This window comes from Bacillus rossius, unplaced genomic scaffold, assembly GCF_032445375.1.
Source record: "Bacillus rossius redtenbacheri isolate Brsri unplaced genomic scaffold, Brsri_v3 Brsri_v3_scf653, whole genome shotgun sequence".
NCBI lineage: Eukaryota > Metazoa > Arthropoda > Insecta > Phasmatodea > Bacillidae > Bacillus > Bacillus rossius.
The window spans coordinates 10,001-17,210 of NW_026962869.1; the positions used below are offsets into that span (position 1 = coordinate 10,001).

Sequence of the window (7,210 nt, forward strand, 5' to 3'; positions counted from 1 at the left end):
CTTCCTTGGATGTGGTAGCCGTTTCTCAGGCTCCCTCTCCGGAATCGAACCCTGATTCCCCGTTACCCGTTACAACCATGGTAGGCGCAGAACCTACCATCGACAGTTGATAAGGCAGACATTTGAAAGATGCGTCGCCGGTACGGAGACCGTGCGATCAGCACAAAGTTATCCAGAGTCACCAAAGCAAACGGACGCAGACGAGCCACGCCGATTGGTTTTGATCTAATAAAAGCATCCCTCCCATTTCTGGTCGGGACTCAGTTCAGCATGTATTAGCTCTAGAATTACCACAGTTATCCAAGTCATGTGGTACGATCTAAGGAACCATAACTGATTTAATGAGCCATTCGCGGTTTCACCTTATTTTGGCTTGCACTTAGACATGCATGGCTTAATCTTTGAGACAAGCATATGACTACTGGCAGGATCAACCAGGGAGCTGCTAGCAGCTTTTTTTTTCGTTCGGAGGAACCTCCCGGGTCCGCAGAGCACCGGGTCCGAATCTTATGATGTACATTTTTTTTTCCTTCTGTATCAACAAGTACGGGGGCGACTTCCCAATATCGACACCCGCTTTGCAATTGCAAAGTCTTTCCTTCCATCTCTAATTAATTTTCCTAGGGAGTAGGCGAGGCCAAACTTCCAAGGCTTTCACTGGCGAATATATCGCGCTCTTAGAAACTCGCATGGTACTTGGCGAGTGGATTTCAAATTATATGATCGGTGCCCACATTCGGGCGCGGCCCACTGCGGGAGCAGACCGTTGGCCCGTGGGCTCGCTGTGAACTAATTTGCCCACTGGTCCGAAAAGTATTCATTTCTAAACACCTTTGGCCAGGGCTGAAGACCGCGACTAACCCCTTTGAAACTTGTCTCTCAGGGAGCTGCGATCCATCAAACATTTCATTGTTAACAGAGGGGAACCATTACTTGGTTAAGACGATAGGACACGCGTTCCCCACCATTTCGCATCCAATCGAATTGCCGCACAAGAGCTCGTTACCTGAGAAAGGTATAGCATTGGCTCGCAGCTAGTGTATTGCAGTTCAGACAGATAGGCCACTTTAGATAGTTCTTAGTGTTCACAGTTATCACCAAGACTAGACCCATATGGATTTAATTCTTCAAGGAGCAGCGGTCCACCAATAAGAGAGATGAAGACATGTTTTCGGATGGCCACAACGCCCCCTCGCCACCCAAATGTGCATGTTTTAAGTGTACATTGGGAGTCGACGGAACATCGGGAGTCCGCTTGCTTTCTCCGGATCAGCTGCCACCCCCCTGATCTACCAGATAGACAAGAACATGTCTTCTCCACCAATCTCATCCACCGAAGCTCCGATCATGGCTTCTTCTACCTTTATACTGATATACCCCCACGGAGCAACATGCGGGCAAGGGAACTCTTGCTACCCTTCAGTAAAGCAGGTATCTCTTATAGATGGTGACTGCACCTTGGCCAGGATTGAAGACCGCGACTAACCCCTTTGAAACTTGTCTCTCAGGGAGCTGCGATCCATCAAACATTTCATTGTTAACAGAGGGGAACCATTACTTGGTTAAGACGATAGGACACGCGTTCCCCACCATTTCGCATCCAATCGAATTGCCGCACAAGAGCTCGTTACCTAAGAAAGGTATAGCATTGGCTCGCAGCTAGTGTATTGCAGTTCAGACAGATAGGCCACTTTAGATAGTTCTTAGTGTTCACAGTTATCACCAAGACTAGACCCATATGGAATTAATTCTTCAAGGAGCAGCGGTCCACCAATAAGAGAGATGAAGACATGTTTTCGGATGGCCACAACGCCCCCTCGCCACCCAAATGTGCATGTTTCAAGTGTACATTGGGAGTCGACGGAACATCGGGAGTCCGCTTGCTTTCTCCGGATCAGCTGCCACCCCCCTGATCTACCAGATAGACAAGAACATGTCTTCTCCGCCAATCTCATCCACCGAAGCTCCGATCATGGCTTCTTCTACCTTTATACTGATATACCCCCACGGAGCAACATGCGGGCAAGGGAACTCTTGCTACCCTTCAGTAAAGCAGGTATCTCTTATAGATGGTGACTGCACCTTGGCCAGGATTGAAGACCGCGACTAACCCCTTTGAAACTTGTCTCTCAGGGAGCTGCGATCCATCAAACATTTCATTGTTAACAGAGGGGAACCATTACTTGGTTAAGACGACCGGACACGCGTTCCCCACCATTTCGCATCCAATCGAATCGCCGCACAAGAGCTCGTTACCTGAGAAAGGTATAGCATTGGCTCGCAGCTTGTGTATTGCAGTTCAGACAGATAGGCCACTTTAGATAGTTCTTCGTGTTCACAGTTAAGACCACGGCTAGACCCATATGGAATTAATTCTTCAAGGAGCAGCGGTACACCAAGCATTTCATTGTGTACTAGAAAGCACCTCTACCATGTAACAAACATACGACCACCAAATTTCTGCTTACTTCCCCCAGCGGATAGTATTTGCTAGTATCATCCACAAAGTAAATCAATTTTTTCAATGTACCGCTTCTTGGGGGAACTGGGCATGAATCAATCAAGCATTTTGAGGTAGCATGTCCGCTTCACCGCGAGGTGCTCTGAATACCATTATACATTCTTTTTCATCATCCACTTTCAGACCACTACAAGACCCATACTGAATTAATTCCTCAAGGAGCTGCAGTCCACAAAACATTTTACTGTGTACTAGAGGGCACCTCCACCATGTAACAGAAAACATACAACCTTCTTAATTTAATTCTGCATTGTTTCCGCGACGATTTGTTAGCCATACAACAGTACCATCCACAGTAATTCACCTCTTTGAAATCCAATGCATTGTAGAGAAACTGAGGTGGTAGCATTCAAACCGTTCTGTAATGTTAATTCTGCTTCATAGAAAGGTGCTACAGGTTCCACAATAATTAATTGGATATTTTTGCAATATATATAGGGCGAGAAAACTCGGGGGGACTCCCTTTTCATTTATGTACATATTCTTTCCATATTGCAAATAATTCCAATTTTTCCCGATTGCATGTCCCCCTAATATACCCAAAATGGGCCTATCGATGGGTTCACAAAGGTACCCAAAATATGAGATTTTGACTGAAAGAGGCTGGCTAACTTCCGGGAACATGATCATAGGAAATAGGTCAAAATCCCGAATCGCAGTTGTTTACGAACAACCACGAACGGAGACTTAAAATAACCTATAAGGCTGGAATTCATGGGGCCTGTATAACAGGCATTTACACAGACTCTCGGGAGGGAGGGCTCTGTGGCCGGGAGAATTTTCTGGCTCCCCGCCCGAAACTTTTCAGAGTCCCTAATGCCTGCTTGAATGTGAATAAGCAGAGCCCGGTAGCTGATATTTTGCCGGGGTGTGGAGGCCCCGGTCGCCGCCAAATTCCTCTGGTCACAGCTTGTGTTAATACACATGTTAATTTTACATGCAAACCACCAATGACAATTTTCCTCGGCCGCGGAGGCCTCGGTCGCCGCCAGAATTTTCTGGTTCCCGCTCAATATATTGCAGAGTCCTGCAGGCCTGCTTCTGTAGGAATATGCAGAGCCCGGTAGCTGATATTTTGCCGGGGTGAGGAGGCCTCGGTCGCCGCCAAATTCCTCTCATCCCAGCTTGTGTTAATACACATGTTAATTTTACATGCAAAACCACCAATTACCATTTCCTCGGCCGCGGAGGCCTCGGTCGCCGGGAGATTTTCCTGGCTCCCCGCTCAATATACTGCACAGTCCCGCAGGCCTGTCTCCAGTGGAATACACACAGTCCGAGAGCCGAAAATTTGCCGGGGTGTGGAGGCCTCGGTCGCCAACAGATTGCCATAGGCTCTGGCTGCAATATTTACCGTGTATTTTTTCCCTCCAGAGACACCACTACACCCTATATAACCCAAAATGGGCCTTGACGCGTGTACACGCGGAGCCCGAGCGCCGAGAGTTCTCCCGGCCGCGGAGGCCTCGGTCGCCGGGAGAATTTCAACGGCCCCTGCTCGAAATTTTTCTAAGTCCAGAATGCCTGCTTCTCCCAGCCTGTGTTAATACACATGTTAATTTAACATGTAAAATCACCAAGGACCATTTCCTCGGCCGCGGAGGCCTCGGTCACCGCCAGAATTTTCTGGCTGCCCGCTCCCCATGGGTAGACGCGCTGCCCAAGCGCCGAGAGTTCTCCCGGCCGCGGAGGCCTCGGTCGCCGGGAGAATTTCTCCGGCCCCTGCTCGAAATTTTTCAAAGTCCAGAATGCCTGCTTCTCCCAGCATGTGTTAATACACATGTTAATTTAACATGTAATATTACCAATGACCTTTTCCTCGGCCGCGGAGGCCTCGGTCGCCGCCAGAATTTTCTGGCTGCCCGCTCCCCATGGGTAGACGCGGAGCCCGAGCGCCGAGAGTTCTCCCGGCCGCGGAGGCCTCGGTCGCCGGGAGAATTTCTCCGGCCCCTGCTCGAAATTTTTCAAAGTCCAGAATGCCTAGTTCTCCCAGCCTGTGTTAATACACATGTTAATTTAACATGTAAAATTACCAAGGATTATTATCCCGGCCGCAGAGGCCTCGGTCGCCGCCAGAAATTTCTGGCTCCCCGCTCAATGTATTGCAGAGTCCCGCAGGCTTGCTTCTCCAAGCCTGTGTTAATACACATGTTAATTTAACATGTAAAATTACAGAGGATTATTTCCCCGGCCGCGGAGGCCTCGGTCGCCGCCAGAATTTTCTGGCTGCCCGCTCAATGTATTGCAGAGTCCCGCAGGCTTGCTTCTCCAAGCCTGTGTTAATACACATGTTAATTTAACATGCAAAATCACCAATGACAAATTCCTCGGCCGCGGAGGCCTCGATCGCCGGGAAAATGTTCTGGCTCCCTGCTCGAATTTTTTTTCTAAGTCCCGATTCGCTATTACAGGCTGGCGCACGGAGTCCGAGGGGCGTAAATATGCCGGGTAGTGGTGCCTTCCGTCGCCGAGACATTTTACAATTGCCTGGGAGCAGTATTTAACATGTTAATTTTTTCCCCTCGTGACACCACTACCCCCTATATAACGCAAAATGGGCCTTGCCAAGGGGGCGCGCAACGCCCGAGCGCGGGCGTTTTTCCCGGCCGCCGAGACCTCCATCGCCGGGAGAATGTCTTCAGCTATTTGCTAGATTTCCCGATTCGCCCCGCACGACAAACAACCACGAACGAGGTGGTTTTCGAGAGTTCTCCCGGCCGCGGAGGCCTCGGTCGCAGGGAGAATTTCCCTGGCCCCTGCTCGAAATTTTTCTAAGTCCAGAATGCCTGCATCTCCCAGCCTGTGTTAAAACACATGTTAATTTAACATGTAAAATTACCAATGACCATTTCCTCGGCCGCAGAGGCCTCGGTCGCAGCCAGAATTTTCTGGCTCCCTGCTCAATATATTGCAGAGTCCCGCATGCTTGCTTCTCCAAGCCTGTGTTAATACACATGTTAATTTAACATGTAAAATTACCGAGGATTATTTCCCCGGCCGCGGAGGCCTCGGTCGCCGCCAGAAATTTCTGGCTCCCCGCTCAATATATTGCAGCGACCCGCAGGCTTGCTTCTCCCAGCCTGTGTTAATACACATGTTAATTTAACATGTAAAATCACCAAGGACCATTTCCTCGGCCGCGGAGGCCTCGGTCGCCGCCAGAATTTTCTGGCTGCCCGCTCCCCATGTGTAGACGCGGAGCCCGAGCGCCGAGAGTTCTCCCGGCCGCGGAGGCCTCGTAGCCGGGAGAATTTCTCGGGCCCCTGCTCGAAATTTTTCTAAGTCCAGAATGCCTGCTTCTCCCAGCCTGTGTTAATACACATGTTAATTTAACATGTAATTTTACCAATGACCTTTTCCTCGGCCGCGGAGGCCTCGGTCGCCGCCAGAATTTTCTGGCTCCCGGCTCAATATATTACAGAGTCCCGCAGGCCTGTCTCCAGTGGAATACACACAGTCCGAGAGCCGAAAATTTGCCGGGGTGTGGAGGCCTCGGTCGCCAACAGATTGCCATAGGCTCTGGCTGCAATATTTACCGTGTATTTTTTCCCTCCAGAGACACCACTACCCCCTATAAAACCCAAAATAGGCCTTGCGGTGGGTACACGCAGAGCCCGAGCGCCGAAGTTCTCCCGGCCGCGGAGGCCTCGGTCGCCGGGAGAATTTCTCCGGCCCCTGCTCGAAATTTTTCAAAGTCCAGAATGCCTGCTTCTCCCAGCCTGTGTTAATACACATGTTAATTTAACATGTTAAATTATCGAGGATTATTTCCCCGGCCGTGGAGGCCTCGGTCGCCGCCAGAATTTTCTGGCTCCCCGCTCAATATATTGCAGAGTCCCGCAGGCTTGCTTCTCCCAGCCTGTGTTAATACACATGTTAATTTAACATGTAAAATCACCGAGGACCATTTCCTCGGCCGCGGAGGCCTCGGTCGCCGCCAGAATTTTCTGGCTCACCTCTCAATGTATTGCAGAGTCCCGCAGGCTTGGTTCTCCAAGCCTGTGTTAATACACATGTTAATTTAACATGTAAAATTACCGAGGATTATTTCCCCGGCCGCGGAGGCCTCGGTCGCCGCCAGAATTTTCTGGCTCCCCGCTCAATGTATTGCAGAGTCCCGCAGGCTTGGTTCTCCAAGCCTGTGTTAATACACATGTTAATTTAACATGTAAAATTACCGAGGATTATTTCCCCGGCCACGGAGGCCTCGGTCGCCGACAGAATTGTCTGGCTCCCTGCTCGAATTTTTTCTAAGTCCCGATTCGCTATTACAGGCTGGCGCACGGAGTCAGAGGGGCGGGAATTCGCCGGGTAGTGGTGCCTTCCGTCGCCGAGACATTTTTCTATTGCCTGGAAGCTGTATTTAACATGTTAATTTTTTCCCCCTCGGGACACCACTACCCCCTATATAACCCAACATGGGCCTTGCCGCGGGTACACGCGGAGCCCGAGCGCCGAGTGTTCTCCCGGCCGCGGAGGCCTCGGTCGCCGGGAGAATTTCTCCGGCCCCTGCTCGAAATTTTTCAAAGTCCAGAATGCCTGCTTCTCCCAGCCTGTGTTAATACACATGTTAATTTAACATGTTAAATTACCGAGGATTATTTCCCCGGCCGTGGAGGCCTCGGTCGCCGCCAGAATTTTCTGGCTCCCCGCTCAATATATTGCAGAGTCCCGCAGGCTTGCTTTTCC

The 7,210-nt window shown here is 50.2% G+C and overlaps 1 non-coding gene across 1 annotated transcript in view; it reads right to left on the minus strand.

Moving 5' to 3' along the window:
* Nucleotides 1–441, minus strand: part of LOC134545269 (small subunit ribosomal RNA) — a 1,989-nt gene extending 1,548 nt beyond the window's left edge. Inside the window, exon 1 of the ribosomal RNA XR_010078398.1 lies at nt 1–441. This exon is cut by the window's left edge and continues 1,548 nt beyond it. This is a non-coding gene — a ribosomal RNA (small subunit ribosomal RNA).
* Between the last annotated feature and the right edge of the window lie 6,769 nt (nt 442–7,210).